Raw genomic sequence first — 25,251 nt, 5'->3', positions numbered from 1 at the left:
AAAGACCATCAGTAAAATGCCATGAAATTCAGTGACACTTCAGAAAATTATTGATGATGTCATCCTCACGAGCTGCAGATCTCCATTCCGTTTTGTTTCCTTCCTGTTTCTTCTCTTCCACTTCTGCCTTGGGGCAATTACTGGCCTCCATGACTTACTTAGCTAGACTAGGAATTCAGATTTTAGAGGATGCTGATATTTGTTCAGGCAGGATCAGGAAGTCAAGGACAGGTGACAACAAATTCTTTCCTTTCAAGGGAGAGTTGTGAAAGTTGGGCCCCCAAACCTGTGATTTATTGTTGCCCTGCAGGATCCGTTTTACAGTCCTATGGCTGGTTCTTTAAAGGTTTCTTAAAAGGGCAGATGCCTTAATAAGTGCCTTCAAGTCACAAGTAATTGATCATGATTATAGGCACCTCCCACAGATAGTTAAGCCTCTAAGCTTGAAGGAGCATAATAAACATATTCATTTTTCAAAAGTTTAAGATTTAATTTTGATGGATTTGCCAGAAAAACTGTCTTGTTATTGCTGGCACTGGTACTGCCTGCATGCACAGGGATAGTGACTTGAAATTCTTGCTTACCTGTGCTTGATACATCCCAGGCCCAGGCTTGATCAGCCAGTCAGTGTCTGGGATGTAGACTTACTTGTATCTTGCAGTTGGTAATCCCAAATCCTGGCGACTTTGCCAGAATCAGATTTCAGTATCAGCTTATATTAGAGCTTCTGCACTCCACAAATGAATCCTATTTTACATTCTGAACTAAATATATATAGTAGATAAAATAATATGTTTTATCAGCAATCTATTCATTCATCAAATATTTACTGAGGCCCAGTATTTGCCAGACACTGCTGGAAGCTGGGGATACATCAGTGAACAAGTCAAAAAAGTCTCTACATTTACAGAACTTAACCTTGTAATGGGATGAGCAGTTCTTTTATCTTTTTAAAAATTCAGTTCTCTTTATTTCCATTGGTTTGTTTTGCTATATTTAAGCTAACCATTTTTTTCAGAGCATCTAATATTTGTGGTAATTTGGTTACCCTGAATTTGCTGATTGAATAGTTAGATAACTAAAACACTAATCAGAATCAAATGCTTTGGGGGGATTAAATTTCACTTTAGGCACATACCAAGAGATCTGTATAAGAAGACATTGACATGTAATTAATAGATACGAACATTTGAGCTCCACTTACTCAACAAGGATTTAGGAAGGGCCTACTGTTTAAAAACCATGGGGTTAGGTGCTGGGAAAGATACTTGGGTAAATCATACCTGGCTACTCCTCCCAAGTAATTCCCCTGTTTTTGAAGAAATAAGATGATCATCATAACCCCGATACATGGTAGTATCATGTCATTACAAAGTCCTGGTAAGTGCTATCAGTGTTGTCTCCAGGGATTAAATTTGTTAGTGTAGCAGTAAAAGTAATTCAAATTCAAGTACTGGTTCAGGAAACTAAAACTCATGGTATTTCAGTGAGTAAACTTGTGTCTAAATATGTTAAATTATGATTATTAGCATATTTAATCACTGCTTAAAAACGCCAGAAAAATGCATGCAGCTCAATGATTATTAGATCATAACCTCAGGTGGGTTAGTTCATGGGAATCCTTCTGAATAAAAGTGTTGTTTTGTAGGTGAATAATATATTTATTAGGGCTTGTTTCATTGAAGGCAGGAAAAGCAGGAGTTTAAATTGTCTTTTTAAATGTCAGTATGTGAAAAGTATGTTTGGTCTTTCATTCTCTAACAGTTCCTTGAGAAGTCCCAATTTATTGAGCTTATTTAGTAAATACACATTTTCACAATGATGTTCTGCCCATTCCTTGTTCCTGCAGAAGAACTTGGTAGTGCTGAATTGTTGCCATTGATTGCACTGTATCCTTTTTACACAACTATTATCACCATGGAATTACTAGAAGTTCTCTATCAAGGAGAAAATGGCTTCTAAAAGGGAAACTTGTATAAATGTGAATATCTCTTGGTGTATTTTCTTATGTTTAAGACAAGGGTAAATGGATATCTGTGAAAATAGACTCCTTGTTAAAAGTAAATTACCCTTAAAAAAATATGCCTCACTATTGATGATTTCCTAGGAATGTTTTTTAAGAACGAAACATCCAGTACTCACAGTGTCGTTGGAAACTCATGAATATTAGGGTTGAAAGATACTTGGGAAGTCTTTCAACCCTTTTATTATTATAGATAAAGAACCTGAAGGTCAGAGGTCAGGCAGCTTGTCTGTCATGCCATTTTAAAGTCGTTGACTTTCTCTAAAATCTGAGTAGCAATTTTAAAATAATTCTTTTTGTTTGGTGGAAGAAGTTAACTCAAGTGAGTACATTTCTAGTTCGGAAAATATGAGCTATATGTAGACAAAGGTGATAGTTTGCCAGGAATAAATGACATATCAACTCAGGAAATTCCTGAATTCTGCAGTATGCCTTACTGAAGTAAATCTGTAAAAAGTGTGATGATTATCCATTAAATTCTGCTTTTAAGGAAGTTGGGTAATAACTATGATCATTTAAATAGCTGGAGTTAAATAATAATATGGGTAAATAATGTAGTTAAATAATTAAGTAATATTGAATTCATTTTAGACAGAGAATAGTTAAAAACATCTAAATGCTTGGTACTCGTCTTATGAATGAGCTATTACATAATGCGGCTCTGGCATCTAATACCCATTTAGTGAAATAAATACCATAATACTTGAAAATTAGGTAGCATAACAACCTCTAGACACCTAAGCAAATATGTGTTACCCATGCTTCTTGAAGAACTAATAACACGATTTCTATTTCTTATGAAGTTCAGATAAGCTTCTCAGTCTTCTTAGGACGGAAATTAATTGTGAGCTTCCTGCTGTGGTAGAACATAGCAGAGATGAAATCTGGCTGCAGGAGGAGTGGCAGTAGAAGAAGGTAGTATTGGTAATGTTGGGCTATGTTCAAGGGGCAGGAGGCGGCACTGAAAATGGTCACAGGTGGTTGGTAACAAGCCTGCCTACATAAAGGTTACCATTTGAGTGGTGTTCTATAGATGCTAAGTCTGCTGGGGCAGGCAGGTGAGCAGTCAGAGGGAGGAGTTTTATAAGAGCCACTGGGCAGTTGTTTTCAATGTCACCAATGTGCTACCATACTTGATTTTGTTTTACCAGCTGCACATGTAACTGCTCTCCATTGAGGTGAAATAAAGGCACCTTAAGGCATGTGGCAGGAATCTGTGTGTGTGCAGTAGTAGCCTGGAAGTCCATTTGGGATGGCGTCATTATTAAACACTTAGTAGTTTACCTAAATTTGGACAATAACTGACTTTGTCATTTAAGTAGCCATTTTAATTATTGATTCCAATTTACCCTTCCTAAAGGATTTTAGTTCAGTAGAGTTAGAATCACAGTATAAGAATTTTTTCATTGAAGAGGGTCTTAGGTTTAACCTAATCCAACCCCCTTTGGCCTGTGTAGGAATTGTTTTGTAAATGCATAAAAGAATTGTCTTATTTTTAGTCAGCTATTTTATTCCATAATTATATGCATTGTAGATACAAACTGAGGATAACTAAGGTTGAAACGCAGGTTTATATCCAGTGTTAACAGGACAGGATGACTAATGGTCACTGCATATTAGAAAACATTCCCTTGGGATAGAAAAGTATTTTCTGTTTAATGACTTTATGTTTGCTGACTTGAAGACAAGGATTGTATGTATCTTTTATATTCCTAAATAACAGTGTCCGTACTGTTAGTTGCCCAGTATGTTTCCTGAATGAATGATGTAGAATAAATTAAATTATAAACCCCTTAGATGAGAACTTTTCATCCTTTTAGAGTTGCATATAGCATTAGTAGGTATCTCCGGCTAAACACTGGGAGATTATTGATATTAACTATACAGTATCTGTATACCAAGGCTATATAATAAGAGCATTCAAATACTTATTGATATTTTAAATTTTCCCTGTGACTGTCCATTTTTTCATCTTCAGTACTAGCTTCAACTTTGATAGGGTTTCCTTGTGTTCTTCGTGGGTATTTGCTGCATGTATCCTACAGTCAGACTGACGAGTCCATTTCCCCTACATATATATGCTCCTTGCCATCACCTCTTCGACTTCAGTTGGGGCTGATCTCAGAATGTGTTCACAGTGTTCCTCCCTGTACCACTCTTTCCACCTGTTGAAGCATCCTTCAGAACCAAGCTCTAATGCCACCTTTTTTTGTGTGTGGTGTACTCCTTAATACCTTCATTTGGATAAAATGTCTGCTTCCTTTGAACCCTGACAACATTGGCCCTCCCTTATGGCACGTAGTATATGTCTGCTCTTTAATATTATTATGTCTGTTATTTAAGATATAATATTAATCTTCCCTCCACCCACCATTTTCCACACCCCAGCTGTGAGCTCCTTGAGGCAGGGAATGTGTTTTGGGTCATGTCTGTTTACATTCTACATCCAGTGGAAATAAAATGAGTAAATGAACAAGTGAATGAAATAATGGAAAGGACGTCCAGTTAATAAGGAAGGGACCACGTGGATTATTTCCATCACATGAATGTTAATACTAAGGAGTGTCAAATAAAGAGGGAAAATGGATCTGTATATTGGCTTATGCTTACTTGGTTTCCTGGGAATAATAAATACTGAAAAGAGAAAGTTTCATTTTTGTTTTATTCCAATCTTTATAGTTTATATTAAAGTGAGTTTTAAAATTTAAGTAATTCCCATAGTTAACTGTACAGTCTTGGGCTTAATTTACATACTGTAGAGAAGACATTCACCTTAGGAAATGTGCACATATTCAGTAAAAGTTGAAAATGATTTGCACATTTTTTAATGTAAGAATATAGGGTATTCTGGATACACTTTAATCAATTGCTTGAATTCTTTTACTTTTTTCCCCCACTAATTTGGCTTTCTCTACTGGAAAAACCCTTGTTTTCTTGTTCCTTGCTGTATCCCAAGCACTTAACGTGGTGACCAGCATCTTGTAGCCCAGAATAAATATCTGTGAATGAATGAATGAGTATGTGCCACCTAGGAATTCAGAATTGATTTTTTTTTTAGTCAGAATTGGGTAATAATGTCTGAAAGCATATGCAAGATCTATAGCTTTCAACAAGTATTTATTGATTATCTGCCATATTAAGCATTTTGTTAAACATGATTGACAGTGATTACAGAAAGTACCTACATCTTGAAATGTTTACCCCCAAAATGGTATTAACTCTGAAATTTGTTTCAAAATGGAGTAGAGCTGAAACAAGCTGAACATTGTTGAAGCTGTGGAAGTTCTTTATACTATTCTCTCCTCATTTGTATATATTTGAAATTTTCCATTGTCATAAGTTTAAAAAATGTTCCCAGTCATGGGCTAAGAGAATAATCGATTCTGTTCTGACTCCTCTATTAGCTGAGTGACCTGGCGTTTCCCACAATAAAATAGAAATTATTACAACTCTTTTGACCTGAGAGTTACTATGATCAAATGGAATTATGTCTATGAAGGTCAAATATTACACAAATATAAGATATTAACAAAACAAATTCTGCCCTTGAGTAGTTTATAATTTTGTGGAGGAAACTGACATGTACACAGATATCTGTATTGCTGATTGGTAGTGCTTTCATCCCCACCCCCCCCCCCAACAATGTGAAAGTATGAATGGAACTAGGTATTTCTGAAAAGTATTGGATTTATAGTAATTATAGTAAAGTACAATCTTTAATCTATGTATTGGTAATTTGTGTCGCCTTTACCCAATACTGTATCCTGTTCATTAATGGATTTATTGTGGGCAGGTCTGAGGACACAGCACTCCTGAGAACACATTGTCAAAATTGTTGGGATGATTTCTTTTTTATTTCACTATTCAAATTAACTCAAAGAGGAGTTGAATTCTTTGTTCTTTCTCCCTCTCTTTTTTAATTTCAAAATCTCAAACAGAATTATTCCTTTTTATGTTACACATTGGAATTTCTGCTTGTTTGTTTTCTGAGGCTCTTATGGCATGACTGCCTTATGACATTTCAAATTTCGTTTCATATATTCTGTGTTTAAGTCATTAAGATCTATCCACAGAAAGGAAGCAGTTCTCTTTCAGGGGCAGTAATTTCTAGTGAAATATATTTTTTATTTTGTTTCCTTTGATTGCTAAGTAATCTCAAAAATTTCTGTTAGGTATTCCTAATGATTAGTATAAAACATTTACTTTTCCTAAAATGTTTTCTTTTTAGAAGGTATAAAAGTGTAAAGTTGGGAACGTTAACACTTAACCCTGTTCAGCAACAGAACAAGAAAAACAAAAGACATCTTTGCATTTAAAATTTTAGGTTATTAAGATTAGCATGGCCCCTGCGCAAGGATGACACGCAAATTCGTGAAGCGTTCCATATTTTTGCCACAATTGCTGAGCCTGCGCGTCTGGAGCCTGTGCCCCGCAACGGGGGGGGCCGCGATAGAGAAAGGCCCGCGCACCGCGATGAAGAGCGGTCCCCGCACCGCGATGAAGAGTGGCCCCCGCTTGCCGCAACTGGAGAAAGCCCTCGCAAAAAAAAAAAAAAAAAAAAAAAAAAAAAAAGTCTAGATTCATTCTCCCAAGGTAGATCCAATATGAAGGCAGCCTCTCAGACATGACTGCAGCTTTCTGAAAACTCTGGGAGTGGTGGGCTGCACTATTTTAAAAAAAAAAAAAAAAAAAAAAAAAAAAAAAAAAAAAAAAAAAAAAAAATTTTAGGTTATTGTCTCTGACCAATACATTTTAAAACTTTTTGGTGGAAATCAAGGAACTATCTGAGTAGTTTCAAGGTGAGAGTTTTAGATGATGTCATCTACGTTCCAACTGTGTAGAATCACTTAAAGAAGTTATTAAATAGCCTTGGGTAAAAATGGGATGTTTTCTTGTTGAGCCATAAGAAACCAAGAGATAGATTTAGAGATTGGACTAGAATGGACTGTTGTTGCTGATCATGAATGAAGTGTATTTAAATTATGGAAGTCCCCTTAAAGAACTAGGACAGCATCCCTTCTTTGAAATAACACACTTCTTACATATTAAGACACAAAAAAGAGTTGCGACATCCTGCTAGTCATTACAAATTATTTGGAGCCCATGAAATTTAATCAGTGGTAATTTAGCTAACCAAGAGTTCATTAGACTAGAACTTAGGGTTGATGATGCCAGTTGGGTCCTCAACTAAACCAGTTAGTTTTGCAAAGAGGAAAAGACTGACTCAGAGGGATGGGATTGGTTTCCAGGAGAACTATACAAAAGCATGGTTGATTCAGTGGTACCAATTCCTGATCCTAGAAAAACAGGATTTTTGAGATGAGTCAAGAGTCGCATCTTTGTTTATGAAAAATGGTATAGTTTTTTTTTTTCCCACTTTAGTTGATAAAATAAAATTGAGAGGTGAAACCATCATTAGGCAAGTAGAGAGTGGTCAAGAGATGTATCTTATGAACTGAAAGGACCACATGCTCATTAAAAGGAGGGAAGAATGTGGCAGAAGATGAGCTAAGTTGAGGTAGAGGTGAGAGATAGTGTATGGTGAAGATGTAAAACAGTGCCAGAACCTGGCATTGCTTACGTAAATCTGAATTTTCTTAGACTTCAAAATTTGAAACCTAGTGATCTGAAAGTAGATGAAAATTCTGGCACGTTTGGAAAGACCACAGCCAGTGCTTGTTGAATAAGTAAACTCAGACTATCATTCTTTTAATTCCATAATGATAAAATGTCATAGTTGTCTGATTGCTTTTTCTTGGGAGCCTTATTTTAGCCATCTTTACATTGTCCATTGTGCCTAGCACTCAAATATGTTGAAGTAATGCATGAATTAATATAGAATGTAAGTTACCCATTAGAACATAAGCTCCGTGAGGGCAGGAATTTTTGTCCATTTTGTTCAGTGCTTTTATCCCCAATATCTAGAACAGTGCCTGGCACATAAATATCTGTTGAGTGACTTACTGAATAATTAAACTGTGAGCAAAGATTACTCCTTTACACAAGTTTTATGAGAGTAAAAGTGTATATTAACACCAAAATTTAGCACATATGTTATTTTTCTATTCACTCATTAGTATTGCATTTAAAATTCTAGGATTATATAGTCTCTAATAATTATAGTAGTAAATTGGATTATGACTTAGCGATTAGGAGTTATTTAATAATTTAATGATTAGCAAGTAGACTGGACACTACGATATATCCTCTCTGAACTAATTCTTCCACTGATGTTTTCATTCAATTATGAACATAATTTTATATAAACAATATTAACTGGCATTTTATATGGTCGTATCATTTGCGGCAGAATTGACTTAGATGTTTTGGTGGGAATTTTAAGACATAGTTTCAGATTCTCTGGGTTGTGAAATTTTATAAAGAGGATTGACATACATTCTCTTAAAGAGTTTGACATAAGTTGTAAAGTTGTATAAGTGGCTGTAGCTGTCCTTACAAGTGGCTAGTCCCATCATGAACCTTGTCCCAATACTCCTATTTGGTGCTGCCATTCCAAGCACCTTTCTTTTCTGCTTAGATCAGTTGATTATCATCATCTAAGGGGTCTGACATTACTTAGTTATGACTACTACTACTAATAATAATAATGGAAAGAAAAGGAGAAAAAAGCAAAAGAGGAAGGAAAAAAGGGAAGAATGGAATAGAATGGAATAGGAAAAGATAGGATAGAATAGGGTGAAAATCTGTGGTGGTCCCAGTCGATTGTCAGGTATGTTGCAAGGAGTTGTTACTAAAGTAGAATACCAAGGGAGTCATTTGTCATTTTTTATTTAAAGTAATTACATTTTCTGTTAAAGAAATTATTCTGATAAATATTGCTGTGTAGTAAATTACCCCAGAATTTAGGGGCTTAAAACAACCATTTTCTTATGTTCAGGGATTCAGTGGCTGAGGAACAGAGCACAGTGAGAATGGTTTATCTTTGTGATGTCTGAGCCTTCAGCTGGAGTTGACACAGCAGCTGGGGGTTTGATTCATGTTGAGATGATGTCTTCATTCTCAAGTCTGGTGTTCATGCAAGCTGGTTGATGTAGGCTAGGACCTGAGCTGGGGCTGTGGATCAAAGCACCTACACCTTGCCTCTCCATGTGTCCTGGGCTTCCTCCCAGCATCAAGGCTTCAGAGTAATTGGACTTACATGGCGGCTCATGGCTCCAAAAGCCACTCAGTGTCCTTAGGAACAGACAGTGTTACTTTTGCCATGTTCTGCTGGTTAAAAGTGAGTTCAGGGCTTCCCTGGTGGCGCGGTGGTTGAGAGTCTGCCTGCCATTGCAGGGGACACGGGTTCGTGCCCTGGTCTGGGAAGATCCCACATGCCACGGAGCAACTGGGCCCGTGAGCCACAATTACTGAGCCTGCGCGTCTGGAGCCTGTGCTCCGCAACAAGAGAGGCCAAGATAGTGAGAGGCCCGCGCACCACGATGAAGAGTGGCCCCCGCTTGCCACAGCTAGAGAAAGCCCTCACACAGAAACGAAGACCCAACACAGCCATAAATAAATAAATAAATAAATTTTTTAAAAAAAAGTGAGTTCAAAGCCCCACAGATTCAAGGGGACGGGACATATATCATCTCTTATTAGAAAATATTAAAGAATTTGTGCCCTCCCTTTTTTTGGTAATCATGACATTTGTGCTTGGTGATTAGTATAGAAGAGTATATGATAAAAAAGCAAGGCTCCTGTCCCACCTATCCCTATGCCCAGTACTCAGATACAACTTCTTTTAACTCTATTTTTGGTGCTTCTGGTAGTTCCTTCGCCCGTAAATGTAGATAATATGCTATGCTCTATTTCTTGATATCTAAACTTCAGGTAATAGCTATTGACTTCCTACTCTGAAAGATGAAGATTTAGTTCATCAATACTACTCCCTGTTTATCTCCTTAATCTTTTGTTATATAGGGATATTTTTATTTTTTATAATGATTAAAATAATATCCTTAAACATCATTTTTTTGTTCTTTCTCTTTTGATAGTATCTCTTGATCTGGCATTTAGTAAGAGAAGAATTTTTTATTTCCCTAACCTTTCCTCTACCTTTGTAACTCCCTTTAACATCACAGCTTCTATCAGCTACTTTGCTAGAGTTGTTAAACATTTGCATTCTGTTTTGCAACCACAAGTGTAGGTTCAATGTTATAACCCTATGAGGCTGAAGGAGTCCTTCTTTCTTAAATAAAGACATCTGGATTCTCTTTTCTTATTCTGCATCACTTAAAAAAAATTACACCCTATTTTAGTGTACTGCTTTTTCAAACCATGACTTTTTTGTGTTGCTTTGTTTTTCCTGGAGTTTATAGTTGCCTTTCTGTTTTTCTTGTACTGTTTGCCTTTATCACAGCCTAAACTTTTTCTTTTCAAACACTTCATCATACCGTCTGTTTCTGTTGAATTGCCCCATTTCCTGAAGTTTTGGTTTACTTTGGGTTGGTTATTTACAGGCTTGATGAACAGTTGTCTTCCTGGGACTTTTTTTCACTACTCCTCTGACTTAGAGCCACTCATTCCTGCATCCTGTCTCTTCCTCTTTAGTGATTCACACCCTTCTTTTGCTAGTGTACATTTGTGAGTAACTTCCTAAGAAATTGTTTATGGGAGGTACACTTTCTGAATCCTCACCTATTTGGAAACATCTTTGTTGAACCTCTCATTAGATTATGACTTGACTGTTTTTAGAAATCTAGGATGAAAAATTTTGCCACAGAACATTGCTCTTTCTGTATTCAGTGTTGCCAATGAGAAATCATCTACCAATATGATTTTCTAATTAGTTTTTAGTGAATTTTTTTGTCTGGAAGCTGCTAGGCTGTGTTCTTCAGAAATATGTGACTAGGTGTGGTGCTTTTTTAAGTTCAACTTGCTGGGCATTCCTTGGGATCTTTCTATGTGCGTATTTATTTTATTTTTAAAAATTACTTCTTTCTCTATTTGTCCTGTTCTTTCTTTCTGAGTTTCTCCTGTTAGTCAGATGCTGTCTTTCAGTTGGGACCTCTCAGTCTCTTAAAGGTCAGTCTTACAGATTGATCTCTATGTCTCTTACCTTCTTTTCCTCTATTTTCTAATTATTCTATTTGTTTTTGGTTTTGCTTTGCTCTATTCTAAAGAAATCTTCTATATTATTTTCTAAACATCCATTGACTTTACTTTTTTTGCAGTTATATTTTTAACTTCACACCATCTTTTTTGTTGTTGTTCTCTGCTTGTTTGTTTTTTTGAAAAGCATCCATTTTATGGGTGTAATATGTTCTTTAATTGCTCTAAATTTTGAAAAAAATTCTCCATATTACCTCTGTTTTAGTCAGCATTTTGTTTCTAACTTTTTTGTTTTTCCTGTTGCTGGATTCCTTAAATGCCTGGTAATGTTTGGATATTCTTTTGCTTTTTTAAAAAATCAAGTTTATTGAGATATAATTTACATACAGTAAAAGACATCCTTTTTTTTTTTTTTAATTTATTTTTGGCTGCGTTGGGTATTTGTTGCTGCGTGCGGGCTTTCTTTAGTTGCGGTGAGCGGGGGCTACTCTTTGTTGCGGTGCACCGGCTTCTCATTGTGGTGGCTTTTCTTTGTTGAGGAGCATGGGCTCTAGGCACGTGGGCTTCAGTAGTTGCAGCACGTGGGCTCAGTAGTTGTGGCTCATGGGCTGTAGAGCACAGGCTCAGTCATTGTGGCGCATGGGCTCAGTTGCTCCGCGGCATGTGGGATCTTCCCGGACCAGGGCTCGAACCCGTGTCCCCTGCATTGGCAGGTGGATTCTTAACCACTGTGCCACCAGGGAAGTCCCAAAAGACATCCATTTTAAGAGTGTGTTTTTTATGAGGTCTGACAAATTTATGCTCTCATATAAACCACCATCACAATCAAGATCTAAAACATTTCCTTTACCCCAAAAGTTCCCTTAGGACCCTTTGCAGTCAGTCTCCTTCCTCTACCTGGACCCCTGGCAACCTCTAATCTTCTTTTTGTCATTATAGATTTTATTTGTCCTTTTTAGAGTTTCATACACATGGTATCAAACAGTATTGCGTTCTTTTGTATCTGACTTTCACAGATATTTTTGAGATTCATTCATGTTGACTCTGTCAGTAGTACGTTCTTTCTCATTATATGGATTTGCCATAATTTGTTTATCCATTCACCTGTTGATGGTTATTTGTGTTGCTTCCAGTTTGAGGCTATTATGGGTAACGCTGCTATGAACATTCATGTACAGATCTTTGTGTTGATATGACACATGCTTTCATTTCATTTAGGGAAATATCTAGAAGTGGTTTACTGGCTTGTATGGCAAATGTGTGTTTAATTTTCAAAGAAACTGCCAAACTTTTCCAAACTGGTTGTACCATCTTACATTTCCACCAGCAATGTATGAAAGTTCCACTTGATTTGCATCCTGCTCAACAGTTGGTATTGTCATTCCTTTTAATTTTAACCATTCTATATTAGGTGTGAACTGATACCACATTGTGGTTTTAATTTGCATTTACCTAATGACTAGTGTTGTTGAACATCTTTTCATTTGCTTATTGGCCATTCTCTTACCTTCTTTTCGGAAGTATCTATTCAAATATTTTGACCATTAAAAAAACTGGATTATCCTATTGTATTATAAGAGTTATTAATGTATTCTGGAATAGTCTTTTGTCAGGTGTATATACTTGCAAATATTTTCTCCAGGTCTTTGGTTTGCCTTTTCATTTTCTTAACGGTGTCTCTCAAAGGGGAGATTTTAATTTTTCCAAAGTTTATCATTTTTTTCTTTGATGGTTTATGCTTTCTTTGTATCCTGCCTTTGCTTACCCCAAAGGCACATAGATTTTTTCATGTTTTCTTCTAGAATTCTATAGTTTTGGCTTTTATGTCAAGTCTATGATACATTCAAGTTAAATCTGTGTGTGGCTTGAGGTAAGAGTCAAGGTTCACCTTTTTCCTATACGGATATCCATCTGTTCTAGCACCATTTATTAAAAAGATTGTGCCTTCTCCATTTTGAATTACCTTGGCACCTTTGTCACAAATCAATTGACCATATAAATTTCGGTCTGTTCGTGGCTTCTCTGTTCTGTTCCATTGATTTATATATCTGTATTTTTGTCAATGCCATGATGTTTTGATTACTATAGTCTTACAGTAGGTCTTGAAATCAGGTAGCGTAAGTTTTCCAACTGTTTTCTTCTTCTTTTTGAAAATTGTTTTTGCAATTTTGCCTGATGAAATTTTGCTAAGAATTTTTACATCTATGTTCATGAAGGATATTCTATAATTTTCTTTTTTCTTAATGTCTCAGGTTTTGGTTTGGAGGTAATGCTGGCCTCATAAAATGAGTTAATAAGTGTTTCCAGCTTCTCTGAAAGATTTTCTGAAAGATTTCATGTAGCATTAGTATTATTTTCTTTTTACACAATTAATAGAATTTACCAGTGAAGTCATTTTCCTTATGGGAAGGTTATTAACTTCAGATTTTATTTCCTTAAGGGACATGGGCCTATATAGGTTGAATCACTTTTATAACTTGTGTTTTTCAAGGAATTCATATGTTTCATCTAGGTTTTTAGGTTTATTGGCATAAATTCTTTATCTTTATTTTCTTATCTTTTTTTTTAAACATCTTTATTGGAGTATAATTGCTTTACAATGGTGTGTTATTTTCTGCTTTATAACAAAGTGAATCAGTTATACATACACATATGTTCCCATATCTCTTCCCTCCTGCATCTCCCTCCCTCCCACCCTCCCTATCCCACCCCTCTAGGTGGTCACAAAGCACGAAGCTGATCTCCCTGTGCTATGCGGCTGCTTCCTACTAGCTATCTATTTTACGTTTGGTAGTGTATATATGTCCATACCACTCTCTCACTTTGTCACAGCTTACCCTTCCCCCTCCCATATCCTCAAGTCCATTCTCTAGTAGGTCTGTGTCTTTTTTTTTTTTTAAACATCTTTATTGAAGTATAATTGCTTCACAATGGTGTGTTAGTTTCTGCTTTATAACAAAGTGAATCAGCTACACATATACACACGTTCCCATATCTCCTCTCTCCTGCATCTCCCTCCCTCCCACCCTCCCCATCCCACCCCCCCAGGCGGTCACAAAGCACCGAGCTGATCTCCCTGTGCTATGTGGCTGCTTCCCACTAGCTATCTATTTTACATTTGGTAGTGTATATATGTCCATGACACTCTCTCACCCTGTCATATCTCACCTCTCCCCCTCCCCATATCCTCAAGTCCATTCTTTAGTAGGTCTGTGTCTTTATTCCCATCTTGCCACTAGGTTCTTCATGACCTTTTTTTTTTTCCTTAGATTCCATATATATGTGTTAGCGTACTCTATTTGTTTTTCTCTTTCTGACTTACTTCACTCTGTATGACAGACTCTAACTCCATCCACCTCACTACAAATAACTCCATTTCGTTTCTTTTTATGGCTGAGTAATATTTGATTGTATATATGTGCCACATCTTCTTTATCCATTCATCCGATGATGGACACTTAGGTTGCTTCCATGTCCTGGCTATTGTAAATAGAGTTGCAATGAATTTTCTTATCTTTTTTTTTTTTTAAATGTATTTATTTATTTTTGGCTGTGTTGGGTCTTCGTTTCTGTGCGAGGGCTTTCTCTAGTTGCGGCAAGCGGGGGCCACTCTTCATCGCGGTGTGCGGGCCTCTCACCATCGCGGCCTCTCCTGTTGGGAGCACAGGCTCCAGACACGCAGGCTCAGTAGTTGTGGCTCACGGGCCTAGTTGCTCCGCGGCATGTGGGATCTTCCCAGACCAGGGCTCGAACCCGTGTCCCCTGCATTGGCAGGCAGACTCCCAACCACTGCGCCACCAGGGAAGCCCTTCTTATCTTTTTAATGTGTAGAATCTGTAGTGATGTCCCCCTTTCATTTCTTTTTTTTTTTTTTAATTTTTATTTTTGGCTGCATTGGGTCTTCGTTGCTACGCGTGGGTTTTCTCTAGTTGCAGCGAGCGGGGGCTACTCTTTGTTGCGGAGCATGGGCTCTAGGCGCGCAGGTTTTCTCTAGTTGAGGTGAGCGGGGGCTACTCTTCGTTGCGGTGCGTGGGCTTCTCATTGCGGTGGCTTCTCTTGTTGCAGAGCACGGACCCTAGGCGCATGGGCTTCAGTAGCTGTGGCACGCAGGCTCAGTAGCTGTGGCTCGTGGGCTCTAGAGCGCAGGCTCAGTAGTTGTGGCACATGGGCTTAGTTGCTCCACGGCATGTGGGATCTTTCTGGACCAGGGATTGAACCTGTGTCCCCTGCATTGGCAGGCAGATTCTTAACCAGTGTGCCACCAGGGAAGTCCCTCCCCTACCTTTCATTTCTGATATTAATAATTTGTATGTTCTCCCTTTTTTTTCTTGATAATACAGGTAGATTTTTGTCAGTTTTATTGATGATAAACCAGTTTTTGGTTTCATTAATTTTCTTTATCATTTGTCTAGTGTCTATTCCACTGATATTTACTTTTAGTTTTATTTCCTTTTCCTACTTACTTTGGGTTTAATTTGTTCTTATTTTTAGCGTCTTAAAATAGTAGCTTAGTTCATTGTTTTTACAATTTTCTTCTCTTCATTTTTCTTTTAATATTTATTTACTTATTTATTTTGGCTGCGCTGGGTCTTAGTCATGGCACGCAGGATCTTCATTGCGGCATGTGGGATCTTTTAGTTGCAGCATGCGGGCTTATAGTTGCAGCATGCAAGCTTCTTAGTTGTGGTATATGGAGTTCGTAGTTGTAGCAAGTGGACTCTTAGTTGGGGCATGCATGCAGGATCTAGTTCCCCGACCATGGATCGAACCTGGGCCCCCTGCATTGGGAGTGCAGAGTCTTACCTACCAGACCACCAGGGAAGTTCGTCTTCTCTTCTAATATAAGCATTTATGTTGTTTTATTTGCTTCCCACAAATGCTGACATATTGTGGTTCCATTTTCATGTGATTCAAAATATTTTAGCCCTATTTTGGTGATTTCTTCTTTGACCTGTGAGTTATTTAGATTTGTGTTTTTAAATTTCCAAACATATACAGGATTTTTCAAATACCTTTCTGTCTAATTAAATTCTTTTGTGATCGGAGAACAACTCTATATGATTTTACCTTTTTAAAAGTTAAGACTTGTTTTGGTCCATATAGTCTATCTTGGCATTTGTTCAGTTTGATTCTTTTAAAAATATCTCCCATTTTCCTCTCATTATGTTCATGTTTTCCTGTAAGTCTTTGAGCGTATTTATAATAGTTGCTCTAACGTCTTTGTCTGCTCTTCCATAATCTGTGTTATTTCTGGGTCTATTTCTATTGATTGATTTTTCTCCCGGTTATGGGCTACATTTTCCTATATGCCTGCATATCTAATACTTTTTTTATTGGATGCCAAGCATTGTGAATATTACATTGTTGACTGCTTGATTTTGTTCCATTCTTTTAAAGAATGTTGAACTTTGTTCTGATGGGCAGTAAAGTTACTTGCAGTTCAGTTTGATCTTTCCAAGGCTTATTTTTAGTTTTTGTAAAATGAGGAGGGGAACTACTTTGCGTTAGGCTTTACTTCACGGCTAGTTAAGGCCCACTACTAAGGTGGCATTACCCTTTTGTGGTCTCTCCTCTTTGGTTAGTGGGAACTAGAAAGATTTCTTGCCTTGTGTGAGGTCTAGGATTCATTCAGTTTACAACATCCTGGTAATTGTTCTTCCTCAGAAGCAGTGTTTTGCCTGGCTTCATGCAGTTCCACATGTGCAGGTTGATATTCAGGCAAGAGCTCAATAGATCCCAGGTAGATTTCTGAAGCTCTTTTTCTGGGTAGCTTTTTCTTCAGTACTCTGTCTCACAAATTTTAGTCACCTTGGCTTCCTTGTCTTCTCAACTCTGATCTCTACCTACTCAATTCAGACTATGGACATCACAGGCTGTTCCTCCTCCCTGTGCCCGTGGTTTGGAAATTGCCTCCAAGCATAAAGCCAGGGCAGTCTAGGGCTCACCTCATTTGTTTCCGTTGTCTCAGGGGTGCAACCTGTAGTCCAGTATCTGAAAACAGTTGTTTCATATGTTTGTCCAATTCCTGGTTGTTAATGGCGGGTGAATAAGTCTTAACCCTTTTGCTTTCTTACTGCCTTGTGTATCCATTAGTTTTTATAAAAACTGGGTAGGTGGTATAGCTATTTTTGCCACATTCCCTAATTTGGAGGACAGTATAATCATCTGGAAAGGAGCTATAAATGTAGAAAAACATCATCTCTTTCTTCCGTTACCTGTTGCACCTGGCTGTCTAAATTCATTATCATTCTAGATTTTCATGCTGTTCATATTCCATCCCTAAAGCCAACAGCTGGTATAAACCCATACACATGTAATAACTAATTTGGCATCATACTGGGAATGTTAACCAGTTGAATTTTCTTAAGAGAAAAAAACTGAAAAAATAAACTCACTATGAATTAGTTCTTTGCAGGAATTTCCCATGTCTTGATGATTTAAAAGAATAAATTTTGCATGTAAATGAATTATTACAAGCTTAATTGAAGCTTGTTGGATACTCAAGATTACTCACTGTAGTGTATTTTTGATGGAGACAGGAAGTGAAAAAGCAAGGTCTATGAGATTTTTGTGTGTGTGAAGTCGTTTAATGTTTCTCATTGAGGCTTTGGTCAGTAGGGTAAATGACTCAAGGTATCTGTTGCTGCTTAGCTGTTTTTAAGGGGGAATTTCCCCCATGTTCCTCCCCTCCCCAAAATAACTAATTATATGCTGGAAGTTTCAATACATTGTTCACAGTTTGTGAAGTCAGCATATTTCTGGAAGCTCACTGTGAATGTAATTCTTAGCTGTACTAATGCTTTTGTTTCTCCATCCCTGCAGCCAGCACTGTACTGTAAGGACACAATTCTATCGCTATTTTTTTTCCCCTCACATTTGATGTGGTAGTTTGCATACAGCTGCAGAGTAGACAGTTACCTTTGAAAGGAACATTTGGCTGCTCTAATTTGATTAAAGAAAACCACCTCAATCATTTCTAGACTGAGAACATTTTCATTTTAACTTGGCAGTAGGAGTTGGGAATGTACTCACTGCGCTTAGATATGTGGGAGAGCAGTCAGGGAACAAAACCAACTGCTCAAATGAAGAAAGCTTTGGTGCAAATTTTTTTTTTTTTTAAGGCAAGCAGTGTTATATAGGATTGATTCTCTTTTGGTCCCAAATTTTCTACAACCATGGTTTTCACCTCCTTCTCCTTTTCACAGTTATTTACTTAGGAATTCCAATAAACTGATTCTGGCAGGGGTAAATTACTACCCTAACACGATTTGAAGGACTTTGAAGTCCTTAAAAATTATCCCATTTTTATATAGAAATAAAACCCCAAATCATAAATGACTGTGAATTGAATATGCTTTCTCTGCCACTGTCGGGAATGGCCAAAAAAGTTTTTAGACCATGGGTATGCAAACCAAGGTTGAGAATTTAGTTGTAGCTTGCATAGAAGAAAATTTCTCCCTTTCAGAAGCCTGCAGCCCCAGTGCTAGGCAGTTATCTCACATGTGCGTCCTTCGATTCTGAGATGGAAGATCTGATCACCCGGTTAGTGTGACAGTTGAAAATATATTCTGCTGATTGTGGGTTGGCATCAACTTCATAGATATTATTGAGAATGACTGAGCAGGGGCTTAGTCTCTGTCAGGTAAACCATGAACAAATTCATGAAGCACAGTTCAGTAATTTAATGTATGGTATTCTTGGGAAATGTACTGTGTGGGCATCTTAAATTTGAAAGTTTGAGTGTGAAATATTAAATGGGCCTTTGGAGACACAATGACATTATTATTTATTGAACAGTCCATGCCCACAGTGCCCATGTCTTGGAGCTGCTATCTGATATGATGTCTGCCTGGGACTTGCTATCTGAAAGAAAACTAGGCAGACCTGATAGATTCCTGCTGGACTTAATCACTGTCCAAGAGAATGAGAGATGCACAAAATATTAGAATTCGAAGAGCACTTTATGGAGTTCAGCCACCTATTCCATGAACAAAATCACTCTCCTTCAAAAAAACCCAAAATATTCCAAGTGGTTGAGTGGTTGTATTAAGGACTGTTCAGTAAATGTTTGCTGTTTGATAGAGCTGTGTTGTCATCGTGCATTCTTCTCCATCTTCCGCCATATTCAGGTGCTGGAGTCATTTCTACATTTAATCTCAAGACTTATGCACTTGAAGTCACCCTAGTCTTATTCTTCTTTTTGAGAGTCAAGGGCCAAGAAGCAGTCTTCCTGTTCTGTTTTTACACACAGTAGGGAGAGTGTAAATCTTTTTAGTTCCATCTACATCATCAAAGTGTATGAGAATGGTAAAGGGACTGAAAAGATGACTGCCCAAAGGCCACTGCTAAATCGGGGCTTGGGGGCTCAAGGTTTTTGGTGGATACAACTTTGTAAATGTAAGTGAACCCCTGGCTAGCTCACAATGCTTATTTGTTTCTTTTTTTTTTTTTTTTTTATAAATTTATTTATTTATTTATTTATTTATGGCTGTGTTGGGTCTTCGTTTCTGTGCGAGGGCTTTCTCTAGTTGCGGCAAGCGGGGGCCACTCTTCATTGCGGTGCGTGGGCCTCTCACTATCGCGGCCTCTCTTGTTGCGGAGCACAGGCTCCAGACGCACAGGCTCAGTAATTGTGGCTCACGGGCCCAGTTGCTCCGCGGCATGTGGGATCTTCCCAGACCAGGGCTCGAACCCGTGTCCCCTGCATTGGCAGGCAGATTCTTAACCACTGCGCCACCAGGGAAGCCCGCTTATTTGTTTCTTAATATAACTGAATAATATACTACAGTGCAATAAAATATTGCAAAAAGTAATGCTTGCTGTTTTTGTTTTGCTCAGATCCTAAATAGCATCTTAAAAATAAAATGCTGATGATTGAGGAAAAGTTGGTTTAATTTGAATAAGGTATTTGGAGACTTATGGAGATTCTGGAGGAAAATGCTGAATACTGGTTCTCTGTGTCCCTTCAAACTTTCTCTTTCCTCAATAAAGTATTATTGTAATATTTCTCATACATAATTGCCTTTTTTAAAGTATACTTTTGTATAGCCCAGTACTCCAGAACATTGCCCATGTACTATTATTAGTGTTCCCAGGTTTATCTTGTGTGGATTCTAACCTGGGTGACAGCCATTGAAATGCAATGAAATTATTGAACATTTCTGATAAAATGTATAGAAGCTAGCCTGAGACCAAGGCCTTGTTTTGTTTCGATTTGTTTTTAAATAGGTAAGGAATGTGTCATTCCTTTTTGCACGGCAGTTGTCTACTTCTTTTTTTTTAATTAATTAATTAACTTATTTATTTATTTGGCTGTGTTGGGTCTTCGTTGCTATGCTTGGGCTTTCTCTAGTTGCGGCGAGCAGGGGCTACTCTTCATTGCGGTGCATGGGCTTCTCATTGTGGTGGCTTCTCTTGCTGCAGGGCACGGGCCCTAGGCACGCAGACTTCAGTAGTTGTGGCGTGCAGGCTCAGTAGTTGTGGCTCGTGGGCCCTAGAGCACAGGCTCAGTAGTTGTGGCTCACGGGCTTAGTTGCTCCGCAGCATGTGGGATCTTCCCAGACCAGGGCTTGAACCTGTGTCCCCTGCATGGGCAGGCAGATTCTTAGCCACTGCGCCACCAGGGAAGTCCCTTTCTACTTCTTAAATTTTATTAATATTCTCACTGTAACAGTAACAGAGGCTGGGGGAGGATTATTATTCCCTTTTTCCAGATAAAGAAACAGGCACAGAACGTCTAAATGATCTGTTCAAGGTCACCTTGGCTCCTGGTGTTATTTCCCCTTAGGGTTTTCTGTCTAGTACTACAGGTGTTTTAGTCATGCAAAGATCATTTGGACATAGGACTGTTTGTCTAAGGCCTGTTTGGGAAATGAAATGCACGTATACTGCATGCTGACAGAGGCTGTGCTGATTATTTGAGGAGGAAACTCTTCTGATAACCAGAAACTAGAGGTATAATTGCTTAATTATGACAGGTATTAAATGCTGTATATATAACATATATATATGTTTTTAAATTAAATTTTATATTTTCAGCCATTTGTTTTAATAACCATATGTAGAGACAAATGTACATGGAATTGGTACTGTTAAATAGTGTTATTTGTTAGGGTTCATGCTGCTTCTCAACTTGATGGCAATCAGCTTTCCATTCCCTAGGCCAGTGAGAAAAGGAAGGAAGAGCGGTAGGTCAAAGGAAGTACACTCACCTCTGAATCTGGCACCAGAAGTGCTGACGACAGTGTCACTTATGCTCGTGATGACTCAGCACTTCCTGGTTTCTCTTTGCAGCCTTGCTGCGGCTAATAATATCAAATGACCTTGGTCCAAACTGAGGGTTTCAGGGAACCTTTGGTTTCCTCATCATCAAAACTTTGAAATCAAAAATCATGCCTTCCTTTCTGTTTTTACCAAATTCATGATATTACACGTGAGCCATTAGACTCTGCACTGCATTATATGCTTTTTGTTCTTAGGATTGGAAGTAGCTTTGGCCCTGAACTATAAATAAATAATATCCTTACTTCTCAGTTTAAGGTAGTCCTGTTATAATCATTTGGTCTTTGTATTATTTCTGTGCAGTCCAGTACCGGGGCAGGAATGGAAGGACATGAAGTTCAAACTACAGATGCAATGTATTTGTTAGTTCGATTTTAGGAAAGGTTTAGTGACCCAAGAGGCCGAGTGAGGGAGGGAAATGATGGATCTGTTCGTTGGGAACTCATCACTTTCTGAATAGTCCAGAAAAGGCCCACTATGTGAGTGAAACCAAATCGTTTTTATTAATTAGTTTTATACTTAGAACGAACCAAAATTATTATACCTTAAAATTATTAATATTGAGACATATGAAGATGAAATATTTCAGAAAACCTTGAAAATTTTAGAAGACTTTTTCTACCTGTTTTCCTTTTAACATTAGTTAACAGGACCTGGTTGAGAGTTTATCCATGTTAACAACCAATTTGTTTAAAATTTTATGAAAAAGATATTAAACTATTTTTATAATTTGTAATATAGTTTATAAACATAAAGTTCTTTAAAATTTTTTATTATTAAAGTAGTAGTTTTCAGTGAAGTAATACCTTTATCACAGCAAGAATAATGCTGAATTTAAAACACATATTTATTGTTAAATGTTTCTTTATGTGTTTTCATCTTTACAGAGGCCTCTAAATAGCAAGAATTTCTGGCCCTATAACTGCTTCCAAATAAGCAAAAGTGAAAATTCCTACAGAAAACATAGCCCACCTTTTTGCACATGTAATCCAAATGAAAAATTAGCTTTGAAGTGGCGTCTTTTTACATAATCATACTGAAAATATGCAGTAATATGTATTCCTTTGAATGTCTTTCATTCAGAAACATATTTTTGTTTATTTGACTATTCTACCAGCTGAAAATAGGTTATGTTCTGGTTGTTCATCTAACCACCCAACCTCAAAATACTTGAGAAATTACATGAAGAGCTTCATTTCAAAGCATGAGATTTTCAGAAAGGTTTAGACCACCGGAAAATTGAAAGTGGAATTTCACTCCGTTGATGATTAAAATAAAAAGTAAATAATGGAAGAAGAGAAACAGAATTGACAAACCCAGTTTTTGCCAGTCAGAACATCTGTCCAATCAATAGTAAATTACTTTAAACAACATTTGCTTTCTAGAAGGTGCTTAATGTGAATCATTTGTTTGAGACATGTCTAAGCATTTCTACCAAACTATTTGGCCAACTCAACTTTAGTGTATAGAGTGTTTGAAAACATCGCAAATCATTACAGAGTATGAGAATAATAACCAATACAGGCAAAAGCAAAGGAAACCCCTTCTTTTCTTGAGCATTCTCTGAGATGCTGCTGTAGAACTCTGAGAATTGGTAGCATATGCTTAAGACTCCAAGTTTCTGGTACTGCCCACAACAATACAAAAACTCACATTTTGATTCCTTCTGGATTTTCTCATCTTCTGCTGATTTAGTGAGCGTTTTGCATATTGAGCTATAGCAGGAAATTCTACGTGATTATCGCTAAAAATGAAAAATACCATATGAGATTTCTAATTTTTTTAATTTTTTTTTTGACTTTTATAGGGGAGTCTTTTTGTTAACTTGCATAATTAATTGAGGAATCAAGTGCTCCAGTTAATAAGAAATCCTAATGAATAGAAAGTTGTCATCTCTTCTGAGTATTGTCTCATTTTCAAAGAATTAAAATATGACAAACTACATTTAACACTAAAACTCATAATTTAATACTTTGTTGATTAATATTTAATACTTGCAAATATTTCAAGACTTATCCTTTATTGTAATTTTTATGAACTACAGTTATGATGAACACTGTGCCTGCTGTTAGAGAATTATAGTTAATAAAATATTTACTTGGTTATACGGTTTGGCTATTCATGATAGGTAAGAGAAGGCCTTATATCATGTGTATTGAAGAAACAAAATCAGTTGTATTATGTTTTGATTAGATATAAAATTTTACTCTTTAAACTTATAGATTATGGGGGGAAAAGTAGAGAAGTTGAGGTAGTAGTAGTGAAAGGCATGCAGGGAGTTTAGATGGAGAATAAAATGAGACATATATAGGAATAAGAAAATTCTGAAAGTATATATAAATAAATAGAAAAAGACCCTCCCCCCAAATTTAGAAGAGATCAAATTAAATAAGTTATTTCCTAAAGTTTTGAAATATCATTGGAAGTTCAAAATTAGTATGGCAAAAAACTTCTGATTCTGACCAGGTGTCTCTAGACCGAAGAAATGAAGTTAAAGGGGGAAAACAAAGAAAAAAACACACCTAAAAGTGCAAAGGAGTCATAGAGAATTGAAATGCGTTTGGCTCCAAAATTAGTAAAAGGTACAGTTTCAGTATGGTTAATCTTAAATTGTTGACCTCTAGCCCAAAACCTAAACAAACATACATCTGTTTGTTTTTTTCATATTATGTCTCTTGTGGGAAACATAAGGTAAATTCATCCTGCATTCATCCAGCTTTTAGTCTTATAGTAGAAAAATATGAATGAAAGAGTTGTTATACTTGACATGCAAACAAGAGTTTTTGGTCTGTCCCACATGCTGTAAAATTCCTGTTGGTTTTTGTCATTGGCATTATTATACATGGTAGGCTGTCCCCACTATCTGGTTATAGAGAAACTCTTGCCGTGTTGTGTTAAGACATGAACTGACTTCTTTAAATATATAGATAATAATCAATTTAGGACATTGGGTTCTTCTTTTCTCATTCACAGTCCCACCCTGCCCCGTCTTCTTTTTCATATGGGTAAATGTGCATATCCATTTGCATTTAATTGCATATGTTTATAAAGATGTTAATAAAGTGGTAAGTAGTGACAAAAATAGAGGAATGGTGTCGAAAGGGAATCATTAAAAAAAGGGAAGATTCACTTCAGAGTCTTCAATTGTTTACTTTTTGAAAGGGACATTTTAAATAGTCCTAGATACATTCTCAAATTACATTGCTCAATCTGGGAGAACTTGGAACATACTTTTGTGTATATTCTATTAGGCGAAAACCCCCAACTATCTAGTTTTACTTAATGTTGAGGATTAGAATCATCTACAGACAGGATGTTTCAATCATACTTTTTTTAACTTCTTAAAAAAGTAAATTTTTTTTTACTTTTTCTTTTGTGGTCAAATATACATAACATAAAATTTACCGTTTTAACCATTTTCAAGTATACAATTCAATGGTATTAAATACATCCATATTGCTGTACAACCATCACCACTATCCATCTCCAAAAATTTATTGTCTTACACTGAAACTCTGTAGTCATTAAATACTAACTGTCCATTCCCCTCTCCCTCACAAGAAGGTAGACTGTTAAAAAAAATGTTTATTTATTTGTTGCACCGGGTCTTAGTTGAGGCACATGGGATCTTTGTTGCCGTGTGCGGGCCCTTAGTTGCAGCATGCGGGATCTAGTTCCCTGACCAGGGATCGAACCCGGGGCCCCTGCATTGGGAGCACAGAGTCTTAACCACTGGACCACCAGCAAAGTCCCAAGAAGATAGATTTTTTGTTGTCGTTGTTGTTGTCTTTATAAAGTTATTTATTTTTGGCTGCGTTGGGTCTTCGTTGCTGCGCGCAGGCTTTCTCTAGTTGCGGCGAGTGGGGGCCACTCTTCATTGTGATGCTCAAGCT

General features: G+C 37.1%; 1 protein-coding gene and 1 pseudogene across 6 annotated transcripts in view; both read left to right on the top strand.

Moving 5' to 3' along the window:
• Nucleotides 1-25,251, top strand: part of CDK6 (cyclin dependent kinase 6) — a 237,502-nt gene that overhangs the window by 6,072 nt on the left and 206,179 nt on the right. The gene's annotated exons all lie outside the window — the stretch shown is intronic.
• On the top strand, nucleotides 6,353-6,414 carry LOC130708652 (U6 spliceosomal RNA; annotated as a pseudogene).

Source organism: Balaenoptera acutorostrata, chromosome 7 (assembly GCF_949987535.1).
Source record: "Balaenoptera acutorostrata chromosome 7, mBalAcu1.1, whole genome shotgun sequence".
Lineage (NCBI taxonomy): Eukaryota > Metazoa > Chordata > Mammalia > Artiodactyla > Balaenopteridae > Balaenoptera > Balaenoptera acutorostrata.
The sequence above is the reverse complement of the archived record's forward strand: the minus strand, read 5'-3'. Positions and strand labels throughout refer to the sequence as shown.